General features: G+C 37.6%; 1 long non-coding RNA gene across 2 annotated transcripts in view; it reads right to left on the bottom strand.

Annotated features, from left to right (window-relative positions):
- LOC126191211 (uncharacterized) overlaps positions 1 to 17081 on the bottom strand; it is a 292218-nt gene extending 275137 nt beyond the window's left edge. Inside the window, exon 1 of one of the 2 annotated variants that reach the window (XR_007538329.1) lies at positions 17014 to 17081. This is a non-coding gene — a long non-coding RNA (uncharacterized LOC126191211). Of the gene's footprint in view, positions 1 to 657; positions 726 to 17013 lie in introns of those variants that run through there. The other variant, XR_007538330.1, reaches the window with a different exon arrangement.
- Positions 17082 to 18041: the final 960 nt, after the last annotated feature.

The raw sequence follows: 18041 nt of genomic DNA, 5'->3' as shown, positions 1-18041 counted from the left end.
AAGACGGCCGGACCTGCAGCCCGCCTGTTATCAGATGAAACAGCAGTGTTTACTACTGCACTGGACACAGTCTATCTTATTAAATGCTCTTCTGGAACACATGAAACTATATAAGCACCATTGATGACAAGAGTGTGTAACCTCCCAAGAAAAAATAAAATGGAAATATTTTAAATGTGAATAGACATCGTGCTATGTGTAACCTCCCCACAAAAATGTAAGAAAATAATTAAATATAAATGGAACCAAGTGTAACCTCCCCGCAAAATTTTGAAAAGACAATACAAATTTTAATGTTAATAGAGCCAAGTGTGATTTCCCAGCAAAAATAAAAAGAAAAGTCTATGATAATGAAAACGTGCCAAAAGTTATTTCCCCACAAGATTGCTGAATAATAATGACCCAAATGTTGTTGAGCTCCCACAAAACATCGCTAAACTGAAATAAAAGCGACTGTACCTTCGCCACAAAAACATTGAAAAACAATGGCCCAATGTAAACTCGACACAAAAATTGAGAAACGAACATTCAATAGTAATGATTTTTTTCTTTTTAATAACGATTGCTTTGAAAACAGAATTATTATTGGGGCATTTCTTGAACAAATTAATTACAATTACAATACATTATTAGCTGAGCGCAATGCTGCTTCATTACCTTATTTAACAATATACCTCGTCCTGAATCGTGACCAGAGACCCATGTCGACCCCCGCCGACTCCTCACATACTACAGTACTGACTACTTGCTCTCGCGACTCGGTACGTACAACAACTCTCTCGCAACTGCCACTGAACTCTCGCGCGGTCAAACGCAGACTAGCAACGATAAATAACTCTCTGGTCAGAGATTCTGTCATGCCTCGCCATCGCTGTATTGAATACACTGAACACATACGTGTTTCATAACCCTCCACTGGGGGGGGGGGGGGGGGGGGGCAAAAATTTGGCAGCGATGGTGAGTCATTTGGACTTGCCATGAGCAACAAATTTTCTCTTAACTAATTAACTTTACAATTACAGAGAATATACAGATGTAGAACATGAAGTAAATATGGTGCACATGCACCAAGTACAAAATATATCAGACAAAGACAAATGTATACACAATGAGTACAAAACATATTCACAAATTGCAAAGGTGCACACGCACAGTAGTACAGAATATATCAGAAAATGACGAAATGTATATACAATGAGTAACAAATGACATAAGTGCATAAGCACTGAAGTGTTGAACATATCAGGAAATCTCAAATGTATAGGCAACGAGTACAAATCATATTAAAAAATGAGAAAAGTGCACAGGCACTGAAGTTCAGTAGAAAACATATTAACACATGACATAAGTGCACATGCACTGAAAAATTCTTCAAAGTTTTCACAGCAAATCTCATTGACAAATGACATAGGTGCACATGTACTGTAGTTTAGAACATATCAGCAAATCAAAAAAATATGTACATACAATGAGTAGAAATCATGTTAGAAAAATCAGCAAATCACAAATGTATATACAGTAAGTAGAAATCATGTTGGAAAAATGACAAAAGTGCACACGCACTGAAATGCAGAATATATCAGCAAATCGAAATAAATGTATACGCCATGAACATAAATCATGTTCGCAAAAAATGATTTTCATTATGTTACAAGTATTAGGATAGGAAATGGAAGGATTGCATCATGGTTGTAGCACTTTAGGTTGCACGCAGCTGCACTGAAAGTCCATATCTTTCCACAGAAGTACAACACCAAGTGAGACAATCTGAAATTCTTTTCCCATAAGTGTTTATCAGCGTAGCCAAGACACTGAAATGTCGTAGTAATATTCCATGTTATCATTTTGGCAGTACATCAGGTACACAAAACAGTGGGACCATAATAACGTCTCCATCGCTCACGGTGGTGGACAGCATGTCATGTCAACACCACGCTTTTACAAGGCACACCAACGTAGAATTAGTGCAAAACCAAATATAGTGCTCCATGATCACGAGGATATACAGGACAAATGGATATTGCAGTAATTCAGGGTAGTCAGGTCAGAAGGTGAAGGACATTAAGTCACATATTAGTCTTCAATGAGAATTACATTAGTCTGACAACTGATTTAAGTAATTAGTGCACTCATCGCCCAGTTACTGAACATTTCTGTACCATGTATTAAGTATTACAGAATAATGTTCATAAATCATCTGATTACAGCGAACAGTGGCAATCAATGGCCAGTTACAAAGCAACAGAAGTCATCATTCAAAACAGGGGTTAATGAGTGTAGCATCAAGCTACTAGTATTCACATATATAGCATAAAAGTGACATAATACAAATTTAAAATATAAGAAACAGTGGCATTCGTTGGCCAGTTACAAAGCATCATTTTTTTGTATTATTAAGAAGTCATTATTGAAAATCAGTTAATTACTGTCATAGCATTTATACATAATTAATAATCATGGGCATCATAAGTAATCTTATTACAATAAACAGTGGCATTTATTGGCCAGTTACATAGCATTATTTTTTTGTATCATTAAGAAGTCATTACTGAAAATGAGTTAATTACTGTCATAGCATTAATAATCATGGGCATTATAAGTAGTCTTATTACAATAAACAGTGGCATTTATTGGTCAGTTACAAAGCATTTTTTTTTATCATTAAGAAGTCATTACTGAAGTGACATACTATTCAGAGCTGATCAGTATTATTCAGAATTCTCTTAAACTAGTAACATTATTTGGGACTGGTAATTACTTTGTTTGCTTTTGAGTTATTGCTGCAAATGAAAATGTGTAACGTCATTCGTCATGAGTCAGCTGTAGCAAGGTTATGAAACAAGGCAGTATATGTGACCACATTTATAAATGATAGACACAACTGGGTAAAAAAAAATGCAAGTACTAGTACAGGTTTAATAAGTAACAGGTTTAGTAAGTATCATGAAAAGCTTCTCCTGGAAAAAATACAAAAGGGATTATTGAGCTGAAAGAAGAAACGCATATTATGCTGAAAAGTAGTGAACTTCGAATTAACAGGTAGTGAAATGTGTATAAAAAATGTGTTCCATAGCTATCCCTTCCAAAACCTTCATTCATCCTACTAAGCAACAAAATACCTACTGTCAAAACGAACTGCAACAAATACTTAAATAACTACATAGCATAAATACATAACTTCAACATTATCCTCATCTGTAAAGAAAAAGACTTCATTATTCATCACTTCATTATCATAATTCCATTATTATCATCACCTGTAAAGAAAAACTTTATTGTCCATAGTAGCATATTCTTCATCATTATTCATCACCACTCATTATCATCTGCAAAAAATCACCTCATTATTCATTATACAATTATTCCTTATTTCTATCATATTTCATCACTAAAAACTAAGATGTGCAGTTCTGTCTGACATCCTGCATCAATCGCCTCGTATTCTGAAAGAAAAAATTAGTTAAGACTGCTATTCTGCGATGTGTATAGTATATTCTTGTTAATGCTTATCAATTCTGATCCATTTACTCTTCCTCATAAGGTTTTTGTATCTTCTTTCGTCTATTCCGTAGGTGAAATTCCCATTTCTGTTTAATTTATTTCCTTTACACGCATCATTTCTTTCTGAAATTGATGAACAAAGATTAATGTCTTGCATTTAAATCATATACCCATTAAATAATGACTGGTTTATGGTAACATAATTAAGCATACAGCATAACATGACAGAAAACGTAATATGTCAAAAACATAGTGTTCAAAAGCAAAAAATGTACACAGAATATCACAATGCAGCAGCAAAAAATGTAAAACAGTCACGATGTTGAGATATCATAAGGCAAAATGTCAAAGTCAACTGGTGTTTGCTATATTTTAACTATTTCATAGTGCATACAAACAAAACAGGAAAACAATCATACATACAAAAAAAATGGAAAATGTGCACGGTCTGATGTGTAACGACAAGAAGAGCGACCTGTTAGCCTTACCTTGCCGGGCACTTGCCAAGAAAAAATACGATAACCATCAGTAAGTGTTCATGCGAATATAATTGCATAAGTGGTCATAAATAAAAAAATTAGGAAATGGCATTACAGTGTGATAAATCATAAAGTATGTTCACTCAATAAAAGGTTTAATGTTTGAGACATGGTGATTGCCTTTACTTTTTCTCGTTCACAAAGTTTCGACGTGTACAACATTGGGGTGAGGAATGCTGCGAATCAGATATGGACCTGCGTATAAAAGTTCAAATTTACTGCACCTACCTTTTATTATGTTGGATAAATAGTGTGTACGTGCTAATATCTTCTGTCCAATGTGAAAGTCACGGCGTATACAAACCTGTTTTTGCTGTCTTCTCCAGCGCTCTGCGGCACGTTTGATGTTGTTCAGCGCAATGTTAATTATTTCATGGTGTCGTAGTCGACGAGATGTAGGAAAGTTTACTAATTCTGTAATTTTGTTAGGTGGTTCAACATTTTTCAGTATAACAGACGGAGATAGCATAGTGGATTCATTTGGAATGGAATTAATTACATCTTGGAATGAGAATATGTGTGTGTCCCAATCAATATGTCTTTTATGGCAGTAAATTCTACACAGTTTACCAATTTCTTTCATCAATCGTTCACAGGGGTTCGAAGAAGCATGGTACCTGGATATATAGATCGGAGAAATTTTTCTAGTTCGTAATATACGTGTCCATATACCAGAACGAAATTGTGATCCATTATCGGAAATTACTTTCATCACATGCCCTACATGAAATAGAAAATGCTTTACAAATACTTTCGAAACAGTTTTAGCAGTAGCTTTGCGTAACGGAGTGAAAGTAACAAATTTTGAAGTGAGTTCAACAGCGACAAAAATGTAGCAAAAACCTCTATTAGTTCTGGGAATCGGACCAAAAATGTCTACAGTGGCCATATGTCTCAATTTAACAGGTAAAATGGGATATAATGGAGGAATATGTGAAGTTGTGTCTGACTTAGCTTTCTGGCAGATTTTACATGACGCTAAAACTCGTCGTATACGTTTCTCCATGTTGGCAAAATAACAGTTCTGTCTCAGTATAAGAAAACATTTTCTAGCTCCGTAATGTGCGTAACTTAAATGAGTATACCAGATTAATTTGTTAACCAGTTCGTCAGGAATGCATAATAACCAATTGTTGCTGTCAGGGTGAGAGCGGCGAAACAGAATGTCATTGCGTACAGTGTAATGGTTTCTAATTGTAACATTATTCTTATCTTGCCAAAGGTGTTTAATTTCTTTCCACACATTGTCTTTATTTTGCTCTCTTGCTATGTCCTGTAATGACGACGAAATAAAATTTTCAAATGCAACTTGTTGAATGTACATGACGCTGAAATTTGCTTTGCAGAAGTTGGTTGCGACGTCTTGCTGATTGTTGCTGAGAGAACGAGATAGTGCGTCTGCTACAACATTTTGTGTGCCGGGAATGTGAACAATTGTAAAATTAAATTCCTGTAAATAAAGCTTCCATCTACTTAGTCTATCGTGTGTGAATTTAGCTGAAAGTAAAAATTGTATCGCTCTATGGTCTGTGTAAACGGTGGTATGTCTTCCATAAAGAAAGTGCCGAAATCTCGAAAAAGCCCAAACAACACATAATGTTTCAAGTCCTGTAACGGAATAATTTCGTTCAGCAGGTGACAGAATGCGACTTGCAAATGCGATGTTTTTAATTACTGTACAACCATCTACTTCAATTTCCTGAAAAATATGTATGCCTAAAACGGTGTTAGAACTGTCGGTGGCAATGGAAAAATTTTTAGTAAGATCTGGGTGCGATAAAAGTGGTGCATTCAACAGAGCATGTTTCAGGTTCACAAATTCAGAATGTGCTTGCTTATCCCAAGACCAAATGGTGTTTTTACCTGTCAATTGGCATATTCTATGTGTGTCTAAAGCAGAGTGATGAATAAATTTACGAAAAAAGTTAATTAAGCCCAAAAAACTGCGTAGTTGCTTCTTCGTTGTAGGAACAGTAATGTCACGTAGAGCTTGAAGTTTTTCCGGATCAGGCGCAATGCCCTCTGCTGAAATTACGTGTCCAAGAAATTTTATAGAAGTCTTGCCAAAGTGCGATTTACTAAGATTAACTGTGAGTCCTTGTGCATGAAAAGTTTGTAACAGACGTTCAAGAATCATATTGTGTTCAGACCAGTTAGCTTCTGCGATAAGAATGTCGTCTACGTACGTCGTGATTCTGTCTTTAAGTTCTGTCAGAAGTACTGCGTTCAATCCGCGAATAAAGGCTGCAGAAGAAATAGTTAAACCGAATGGTAATTTGCAAAATTGATAACAGTCACCAAAACAGAGAAAAGCTGTATATTTTCTGCAATTCGGATGAAGCTGAATTTGCCAAAACCCCGATTTTAGATCTAATGTAGAATAAATAGCAGTACCGTGAAATTTCTGTAGAAGTTCCTCTAATGTCTGTGGTCGATCTGTTTCATTAATAATTATGTCATTGATATGACGTGAATCAAGCACGAGGCGAAGTGAGCCATCCTCTTTCTTAACAATATGTAGCGGGTTTATGTACAGACTAACTGCTGGTTCAATAATTCCTTGGTCAAGCAGATCCTGCAATTCTTTCTTAACTTGTTCTCTGTGGGTATAGGGAATGGGATAATGCTTTGCTTTAAATGTGTCGTGCTGTTTCACTTGAAATTCATACATAAAACCGGACATAGTACCAGGTTGTTGTTGTTGTGGTCTTCAGTCCTGAGACTGGTTTGATGCAGCTCTCCATGCTACTCTATCCTGTGCAAGCTTCTTCATCTCCCAGTATCTACTGCAACCTACATCCTTCTGAATCTGCTTAGTGTATTCATCTCTTGGTCTCCCTCTACGATTTTTACCCTCCACACTGCCCTCCAATGCTAAATTTGTGATCCCTTGATGCCTCAAAACATGTCCTACCAACCGATCCCTTCTTCTAGTCAAGTTGTGCCACAAACTTCTCTTCTCCCCAATCCTATTCAATACCTCCTCATTAGTTACGTGATCTACCCACTTTATCTTCAGCATTCTTCTGTAGCACCACATTTCGAAAGCTTCTATTCTCTTCTTGTCCAAACTAGTTATCGTCCATGTTTCACTTCCAAACATGGCTACACTCCATACAAATACTTTCAGAAATGACTTCCTGACACTTAAATCTATAATCGATGTTAACAAATTCCTCTTCTTGAGAAACGCTTTCCTTGCCATTGCCAGTCTACATTTTATATCCTCTCTACTTCGACCATCATCGGTTATTTTACTCCCTAAATAGCAAAACTCCTTTACTACTTTAAGTGTCTCATTTCCTAATCTAATTCCCTCAGCATCACCCGACTTAATTTGACTACATTCCATTATCCTCGTTTTGCTTTTGTTGATGTTCATCTTATATCCTCCTTTCAAGACACTGTCCATTCCGTTCAACTGCTCTTCCAAGTCCTTTGCTGTCTCTGACAGAATTACAATGTCATCGGCGAACCTCAAAGTTTTTACTTCTTCTCCATGAATTTTAATACCTACTCCGAATTTTTCTTTTGTTTCCTCTACTGCTTGCTCAATATACAGATTGAATAACATCGGGGAGAGACTACAACCCTGTCTTACTCCTTTCCCAACAACTGCTTCCCTTTCATGCCCCTCGACTCTTATAACTGCCATCTGGTTTCTGTACAAATTGTAAATAGCCTTTCGCTCCCTGTATTTTACCCCTGCCACTTTCAGAATTTGAAAGAGAGTATTCCAGTTAACATTGTCAAAAGCTTTCTCTAAGTCTACAAATGCTAGAAACGTAGGTTTGCCTTTTCTTAATCTTTCTTCTAAGATAAGTCGTAAGGTCAGTATTGCCTCACGTGTTCCAACATTTCTACGGAATCCAAACTGATCTTCCCCGAGGTCGGCTTCTACCAGTTTTTCCATTCGTCTGTAAAGAATTCGCGTTAGTATTTTGCAGCTGTGACTTATTAAACTGATAGTTCGGTAATTTTCACATCTGTGGCTCTCTGAGCACTATGGGACTTAACATCTATGGTCATCAGTCCCCTAGAACTTAGAACTACTTAAACCGAACTAACCCAAGGACAGCACACAACACCCAGCCATCACGAGGCAGAGAAAATCCCTGACCCCGCCGGGAATCGAACCCGGGAACCCGGGCGTGGGAAGCGAGAACGCTACCGCACGACCACGAGATGCGGGCTTCACATCTGTCAACACCTGCTTTCTTTGGGATTGGAATTATTATATTCTTCTTGAAGTCTGAGGGTATTTCTCCTGTCTCATACATCGTGCTCACCAGATGGTAGAGTTTTGTCATGACTGGCTCTCCCGAGGCCATCAGTAGTTCAAATGGAATGTTGTCTACTCCCGGGGCCTTGTTTCGACTCAGGTCTTTCAGTGCTCTGTCAAACTCTTCACGCAGTATCTTATCTTCCATTTCGTCTTCATCTACATCCTCTTCCATTTCCATAATATTGTCCTCAAGTACATCGCCCTTGTATAAACCCTCTATATACTCCTTCCACCTTTCTGCCTTCCCTTCTTTGCTTAGAACTGGGTTGCCATCTGAGCTCTTGATATTCATACAAGTGGTTCTCTTCTCTCCAAAGGTCTCTTTAATTTTCCTGTAGGCAGTATCTATCTTACCCCTAGTGAGACAAGCCTCTACATCCTTACATTTGTCCTCTAGCCATCCCTGCTTAGCCATTTTGCACTTCCTGTCGATTTCATTTTTGAGACGTTTGTATTCCTTTTTGCCTGCTTCATTTACTGCATTTTTATATTTTCTCCTTTCATCAATTAAATTCAATATTTCTTCTGTTACCCAAGGATTTCTATTAGCCCGCGTCTTTTTACCTACTTGATCGTCTGCTGCCTTCACCACTTCATCCCTCAGAGCTACCCATTCTTCTTCTACTGTATTTTTTTCCCCCATTCCTGTCAATTGTTCCCTAATGCTCTCCCTGAAACTCTCTACAACCTCTGGTTCTTTCAGTTTATCCAGGTCCCATATCCTTAAATTCCCACCTTTTTGCAGTTTCTTCAGTTTCAATCTGCAGTTCATAACCAATAGATTGTGGTCAGAATCCACATCTGCCCCAGGAAATGTCTTACAATTTAAAACCTGGTTCCTAAATCTCTGTCTTACCATTATATAATCTATCTGATACCTTTTAGTATCTCCAGGATTCTTCCAGGTATACAACCTTCTTTTATGATTCTTGAACCAAGTGTTGGCTATGATTAAGTTATGCTCTGTCCAAAATTCTACAAGGCGGCTTCCTCTTTCATTCCTTCCCCCCACTCCATATTCACCTACTATGTTTCCTTCTCTCCCTTTTCCTACTGACGAATTCCAGTCACCCATGACTATTAAATTTTCGTCTCCCTTCACTACCTGAATAATTTCTTTTATCTCGTCATACATTTCATCTATTTCTTCATCATCTGCAGAGGTAGTTGGCATATAAACTTGTACTACTGTAGTAGGCATGGGCTTTGTGTCTATCTTGGCCACAATAATGCGTTCACTATGCTGTTTGTAGTAGCTAACCCGCACTCCTATTTTTTTATTCATTATTAAACCTACTCCTGCATTACCCCTATTTGATTTTGTATTTATAACCCTGTAATCACCTGACCAAAAATCTTGTTCCTCCTGCCACCGAACTTCACTAGTTCCCACTATATCTAACTTTAACCTATCCATTTCCCTTTTTAAATTTAGTTCCAGGAACGTTGTCAAAAACTGGAGCTTGCTGTAAAAGAATTTTGTGTAGTTGCGTGCGTTCGTTGTCTGTACTTGCACTGCTTTGTTTAACTTTATCTGAAATCATCTGTATTACGTCATAGTCGGCTTCGTCTAGAGTATTATAATTGTGTACGTACGTATCTGTGAACAATATTGAGTTACAGTCTATACTACGTGATACGGAAATGACCTCTGTGCGATTAATTGTTTGTTCTTCTGCAGATAATGAGTGCTGAAATTCTAAAGCCAATTGTACATTTTCATCCTTTAACATTAAATAGGAATTTTGAAAATCGATAACTGCGTCGTGTTGTACCAGGAAATTAGTACCTAAAATAACGTCTGTTGTCAATAAAGGAACAATCCAAAAATTTGAGTGAAATGTGTGACCTGCAATACAAAATGATAAATGTGTCTGTAATTTAACGTCTACTCCTTTACTCGATACTGCTCCTTTCACTTTCGTTTTGCCTAATGGTAATGTAGGATACGTATTCTCTTTGTTACACTCGTTAAAAGTTTCTTCATTTATTACTGATGTAGATGATCCGGAATAGATTACTGCTGAAAATTTCGATGAACCAATTTTAATTTCGATGACAGGGTGTGAAATAGTTTTTTGAACAACTGGTCTTTCCTGTAAAAGAGTGTCTCTGATGTTGTCAAAAGTAATAACATTTTCGTGAACAACATTTTGCGTGTCTATATACTCCTTCCACCTTTCTGCCTTCCCTTCTTTGCTTAGAACTGGGTTGCCATCTGAGCTCTTGATATTCATACAAGTGGTTCTCTTCTCTCCAAAGGTCTCTTTAATTTTCCTGTAGGCAGTATCTATCTTACCCCTAGTGAGACAAGCCTCTACATCCTTACATTTGTCCTCTAGCCATCCCTGCTTAGCCATTTTGCACTTCCTGTCGATATCATTTTTGAGACGTTTGTATTACTGGAAGATGCGACCTGTACTGTATCTAGTCAAATTCTGTCTGATGTGTTATTATTTTCTGGAGGATGCTGTGGCATTTCCACTATTTGAGCTGTTCTGTTATTTCTTCCAGACGTATTACGCTCTGGGTGGTATCTACTGTCGGGTTCATTCATAAGAATATGTTGTTGCTGATCATTTTGCTGCTCGTAAGACCGACTGTTATTAAACGTACGCTGAAAATTGTGCTCAACATTTTTTGTCTGTCGTGATAGTCATTCCTATACGGTGCATTGCGATAGGAATTGAAGTACTGTGTTTTCTGCACGTAGTTATTTCCTTGCTGCCATGCGTTACTATTTGTTGTACCTGGGACTGCACGTGCACGCGGCGAAACATTAAAGCATGGTTGACCTTGTGCATTCCATTGTTGGTTATGTATTCTAACCGGTTGGTTTTGTTGCAGTTGTTGTGAAACACCTCTATTGTTACTAAAATGTGGTTCTTCTTGCTGATAATTTTCTCGATATTGATAATCAAAGTTTTGTCTGCTATTAAAGTTCTCGTGGTTGTCGTTCCTAAAGCGTCTGTTACCTTTGTTATTGAAATTACGTGGTTGACCGTAATTACTGTAAGTTTGTTGGCCTTGGTTGTTATATGAAAAAATTTTGTTTATGAAGGAATAATCTGATTGCTGCACTTCTAAAAGCTGCAGCAGACCCCTGAATGCCGAAATATTTTCTTTTTGCTGACCCGTTAAAAGAGACACACGTAATGATCGTGGTAATTTAGAAATACATAATTGAATGAGTGCAGATTCACTATATGGTTCACTTAAGTACTGGTTTTGTTGTACCATATGCTCAAAAAATTGCGTGACAGTGGAAAAATTGGAGTTCTCATAATTTGGTAAACTAATTAATTGATCTTTAATTCCGCGCTGTGTCGCCTTCGACCAGTACGCTGACAGAAAAGCATTCTGAAATTCTTCAACCAAATAGCATTGTCTCGCGATCGGTCTCATACGAGTGGCCGGTTCGCCTTCCAAAAAACTGCAAATAAATTCAAGTTTATGCGTTACGGGCCAAGTCGGTGGAAAAGCAAAGCTAAATTGTTGTATCCAATCTAGCGGATGAATCTGTGTTCTCTCATTTTTAAACACTTTAAATTTTCTCACTGACAGAAAATGTTTGTAATCAAAATTATCGTCTCGGTATGATGGAACAGGTTCATGATTGTAAGAGAATCTATTTGTCTGTGTCTGTTCGGAATCTAAGTCCCGTACTCTCTGTAGATTACCCAAATTATACGCGCTGCGTGAGTCTGAAAAATGTTCGTGAAGTGGCGTCTGCTGTGATGTGTTATTAACTGAAATACTTTTCATCTCTGTTACTTCTTGCTGTAAACATGACCATTTTCTACGCAACGTGTTATTAGACGAATCGATCTCATTAATTGTCTGCTGTAAATTTTGGAATTCAGGTGTTTGGTTAAATGAAACCGGTGAGGTATCGTCTGATTTGCTGTCATTATTGCTTTCAATAACATCAATACGACTGGCCAATTCATCACATTTTTCTGTCAGTATTTTTACCTGCTAATCGATTTTAGTGTCAGAGGCATTAATCTGTTTTTGCATTTTACGTGTGGTTTCGTTCAGTTTTTTAACGTCAGCTTTAATGTCATCGGAATCCTGTGTTAATTCTAATTGTTCGAGTCTGTCGGTCACTGTTTGAAAATCTGTTGTGTATGTGTCTGTTTTCGATTTAAGATCAGAAATTTCATTACGTAATTCTGTGTTCGACTGTTTGATGGTATTAATTTCATCGGACACTGCAGCAATATTGCTGTCCACGTATGTTTTTGCCTTCGCGAACAATTTACGTTTGTCTTCTTGTCTCTGTGCTGTGATTGTTTCCATTACTTGTCGTTTTACTTTATTTTGATCCTGTATAAATTTGCGGAAACGCGTATAACTGTTTTGTATGTGGTGATTAACCCGTAACTGGTACACCTGGGTCCCAGGGACCCGAGCGAAATTTCTTTTTTCCAGCTCCGTGATGTGTGTGGTAGCACTGACTTCCCTCTCCCTGTACTCTCCTAACAATCAACTGGCTACCAGCCCACAACATTGTTGCAGGCGTTTCTTTGTTAGTTTTGTTTCTATAAAGGTGATCGGGTCCCGTGGACCCAGGTGTACCGTTAGTGAAAGTTTTCTTTTCGTGGCATTATTTCCGGTATCTTGGATTTACGGTGTAGTGCTTCAGAAAAATGAGCGAGGAAGATACTACAGATAATCTGAACGAACCATTGGACAGTGATATTGAAGACATAAGTGGAAGCGACAGTGACTATGAAATTAGTGAACATGAAACTGGAAGTGATGAAAGTGATGATGGAGACAGTAACAACGAACAATCTGGAACTAATTATATCTATGGAAGAAACAGATTCAAGTGGTCAACAACACCCAGCATACGTGGAAGAACCTCTCAAACCAACATCATTGCTCCAATTCACTTTCCTGGCATACGTAATGCAGCTAGACAGGTAACAGAAAAGACCCCTCTAGCATTTTGGGAACTACTTTTCAGCAAAGAAATGATTGCAGAGGTAGTACTCAGAACCAATGAAAAGATTATGTCATTGCCACCTGAGTCAAAAAAGAATTCTTTTTCAAATCTAACAGACAGTACTGAAATAAAAGCTGTCATAGGTCTTTGTTATTTGTGGGGAGCCTTCAAGTCAAACAACGAAGATCTGAATGGTTTATATGCTACAAACGGCACTGGTAGACCAATTTTTAGGGCAACTATGCCCTTGAAACGTTTGCTGTTTTTATTACGTTGCCTTCGTTTTGATGATGCAGCAACCCGTGACGCAAGGAAACTCACAGATAAACTGTACCACATCTCTTGGCTCTTCAATTCATTGATAGAAGCTTGTCAAGAAAACTATTCAGTCGGAGAGTACGTCACTGTTGACGAAATGCTTGTAGGATTCCGTGGTAGATGTCCATTTAGGATGTACTTTCCATCCAAGCCACGGAAATACGGTATAAAAATATTTATTCTAGCTGATGCCAAAATGCACTACTGTTTGAATGCAGAGATATATTCGGGAAAATCAGCTGTAGCCATCCCGCGCCGTGTCCTCTTACCAACAGCTGTTGTCATGCGGTTGGTTGAACCAATCAAGGGAAGTAACAGAAATGTGACAGGGGACAACTGGTTCTCAAGTGTGGAGTTGGTCAATGAGTTGTCGAACTGTAATTTGACTTATATTGGCACCATGAGAAAGAACAAGGCTGAGCTACCACCAAGCTTTTCAACAGCAAAGGGCAGAAATGTGTCTTCTTCAATCTACGGATACTCTGGTTCTGTAACAATACTTTCACACGTCCCCAAAAAGAACAAGGTTGTCAACCTGATATCGACAATGCACCATGGAGAATGTATGGTGGAAAATAAGCCTGAAATAATCCATGACTACAATAAAACAAAAGGTGGAGTTGACGCACTTGACGAAAAGACGCATAATTACACGACTTCTAGAAGAACAAGGCGGTGGCCTATGGCAGTCTTCTACACTATGCTAGATATAGCAGGTGTAAATGCTTTTGTTTTGTACCATGGGAAAGAAGATACTGATGATGTGACACGCAGAGAATTCCTCATTGAACTAGGTACACAACTCATAAGTGATTGTATGAAAAGAAGATTGGATTCTCCATTTTTGAGAAAAGATATCCGAAATTCCATTTGTGATATTCTAGGCATGACCCCCTCCAAGGCATCAGGAACATCCCAGGTTCACAGTGAAGCTGGTGCTACTAAATCGAAGAGGAAAAGATGCTCAGTGTGCCCATCTAAAAAAGACAGGAAAGCATCCCGGGCGTGTGCCAGATGTCGAACACCATTATGTTTGGAATGTTCCACTGCTTTATGTCCAAACTGTTTCGGTAGTCTGGATGAATGAAATAACTGAAATGGACTGGTGAAGATGCTGTATAATTGAAACCTAATATTTTGTCATAATTTCTGCTATTTTCAAAGATCACATAGTCATTTAGCTGAGAAATGTACTAAAATTTATCCAAAAGTTGTGCCTGCAGAAATTTTTATATTGATTTTGAACTTTTCTTCTGGCTTACTGTTGTGAAGCATAGTACATTTTGTGTTTAAACGTGAAGTTTCAGTTGTCTATCTTACTATTTGTAACTGATGTGCAGGACTTTCCAAAAGTATATTTTTCACATTTCGTATTTTATGCAGTTTATTGTCCTTTTTTGTAACATCTTTAAGGTATGACCATAAATGAGGAATGTGGTTTTAAAACATTAGTAACAAAACATTAATAAAAGTTTCATATTTAAATTTCATTTAAATGTGTTTTTTTTACCAAAATATACTCAAAACTTGGGTGGGTCCCGAGGACCCAGATGTACCTTATGTGTTACAATTTATAGGTGTACCAGTTACGGGTTAAAACGTTCATCAATCTGAGTGTTCTGTTGGTCGAATTTCGCGTCTATCTTTGCATCCATTGTGCGCGAAAGTTCTGCTGTCATTAGTTTAAACTCGTCGCGTAATTGTGTAGCCTTTTCAGAGCATTGTTTACCGACTGTACTAATTTCGTCTCTGAGTGATTCTGTTGCAGCTGTTTGCATATCCCTTAATTCTTGCGCAACAGATCTAATTTCTTCGCTACTTTTCCTAGCGCAAGCCTCAATTTCTTCACGTAATTGTTCTTTAGTATCGTGACACTGCGCGGCAACGTCTCTAATTTGTTCACTAAGCTGTCTGGAATTGTTGTCTAATTTTTCATTTAACTGTCTGGAATTGTTGTCTAATTTTTCATTGAGCTGTTGTTTGAGATTTTCGTTATTTCCATTAAGCTGTTGTTTGAGATCTTCTTTAAGTTGTTTGGAATTGTTACCTAGTTGTTTGAAATTTTCCTTAAATTGTTTGTTATCTTCATTAAGGTTGTTTTGTTTTTCAATAATTTCATTAAGTTGTTGTTTTAGATTTTCACTTTGTTGTTGTAGCAATCTTGCCATAATTTGTTCCAAGTCAATATTACCAGCTCTATTCTCTGTGCTGTTTGATGACGTACCTGCAATTGTCGCGTTTTGTGTGACCATTTGGTCATTCTGAGATTTACAAAAAGGTTTGCCAGTCAAATGTATACTATCAGTCACTATTTCGGAATTAAATAAATCCGTCGTACTTTAAGTACACTGTCCATTTTCATTAGAAAAAATTGTCTGTACGTTACTTGAATTTTCCAAACCGGATGTGTTAAGCTGGGCAGCGCTCATTACAATAGAGCTCCCCGCGTCATCAATTGTTGTCAAATTAACAGAGGACACAATTAAGTTCGCTTGTTCGTCATTAAGATCTACATCATTGTTGGTGGTTGGAACGCACTGATTGTCAGTGAACGCAGGATTGTCATCATTACACTGCGTGTCACAAGTACTATCGGTGAAGTTGTTTAAGTCGGTAATTTCATTCATTACACCTCGCGATGTACTATTAATAGTTTTTCGCGGCATTTTTACAATAGTCACAATTATTCACAAATGAAATAAGCACAATGCAAAAAGCAACAAACAAAAATACAACAGAGAGCAACGAATTGCCGATGATCTGTGGAAGAAAATCACAAAATTAGTAAAAGCGTTGCGCCAAATGTTAATTATATTAAGTAAATGAGAGCAGATATCTGGCTACTTTTCAGAAGATTCTCAAAGAAATACGATCCTGGACCGGATGTCGCCAAGTGTAACCTCCCAAGAAAAAATAAAATGGAAATATTTTAAATGTGAATAGACATCGTGCTAAGTGTAACCTCCCCACAAAAATGTACGAAAATAATTAAATATAAATGGAACCAAGTGTAACCTCCCCGCAAAATTTTGAAAAGACAATACAAATTTTAATGTGAATAGAGCCAAGTGTGATTTCCCAGCAAAAATAAAAAGAAAAGTCTATGATAATGAAAACGTGCCAAAAGTTATTTCCCCACAAGATTACTGAATAATAATGACCCAAATGTTGTTGAGCTCCCATAAAACATCGCTAAACTGAAATAAAAGCGACTGTACTTTCGCCACAAAAACATTGAAAAACAATGGCCCAATGTAAACTCGACACAAAAATTGAGAAACGAACATTCAATTGTAATGATTTTTTTCTTTTTAATAACGATTGCTTTGAAAACAGAATTATTATTGGGGCATTTCTTGAACAAATTAATTACAATTACAATACATTATTAGCTGAGCGCAATGCTGCTTCATTACCTTATTTAACAATATACCTCGTCCTGAATCGTGACCAGAGACCCATGTCGACCCCCGCCGACTCCTCACATACTACAGTACTGACTACTTGCTCTCGCTACTCGGTATGTACAACAACTCTCTCGCAACTGCCACTGAACTCTCGCGCGGTCAAGCGCAGACTAGCAACGATAAATAACTCTCTGGTCAGAGATTCTGTCATGCCTCGCCATCGCTGTATTGAATACACTGAACACATACGTGTTTCAAGTGAATCAATTACTCAAAACAGATGAGTTAACTTTTCATTTTAAAGCTGTGCTTAAAGGTAAAACAGATCAGCATACTATATGACAAAGATAAGGCTTACTTCAAAGCAACCAACGTCTTAATTTCAATCGGCAACCAAGGTGCGACTGGATCCCAAACCGTTCCTTCTGACAATTTTATTTTGACTAAAGCCCTGGTGACAGTTGGCTGTTAATATTTTCAAAGATAAACTGATTGTCAGTTATTAAGCCCGCTCTGAAGGAACGTCTTAAAACATTACTTGTGAACACTTATTACAAGAGAACCCACTCGGCAGAACCACAAGATCCAGCTAAAATACACCCAGTCTTTTAAATACAGAAACAAAAAGCTTAGTAAAATAAGTTGGTCACATTATAACTAATTACTGAGAAACGCACTTACAATCAAATGTTCAAATGTGTGTGAAATCTTATGGGACTTAACTGCTAAGGTCATCAGTACCTAAGCTTACACACTGCTTTACCTAAATTATACTAAGGACAAACACACACACCCATGCCCGAGGGAGGACTCGAAGCTCTGCCGGGACTAGCTACACAGTCCATGACTGCAGCGCCTGAGACCGCTCGGCTAATCCCGTGCGGCACACTTACAATCAAGTAATTGAACCGGTTAACAGCTAAATCTAACCACTAGGTCCCTCTCTTGTTTAACGGCAATCTGTGCCTTAGTACAATTGTTCCGGCTATATTTACGACCAAGAGCTAATTAATTAGAACATTAATGATCGGATACAA

Source organism: Schistocerca cancellata, chromosome 6 (genome assembly GCF_023864275.1).
Source record: "Schistocerca cancellata isolate TAMUIC-IGC-003103 chromosome 6, iqSchCanc2.1, whole genome shotgun sequence".
Taxonomy (NCBI): domain Eukaryota; kingdom Metazoa; phylum Arthropoda; class Insecta; order Orthoptera; family Acrididae; genus Schistocerca; species Schistocerca cancellata.
This window is presented reverse-complemented; position numbering and strand designations above follow the sequence as displayed.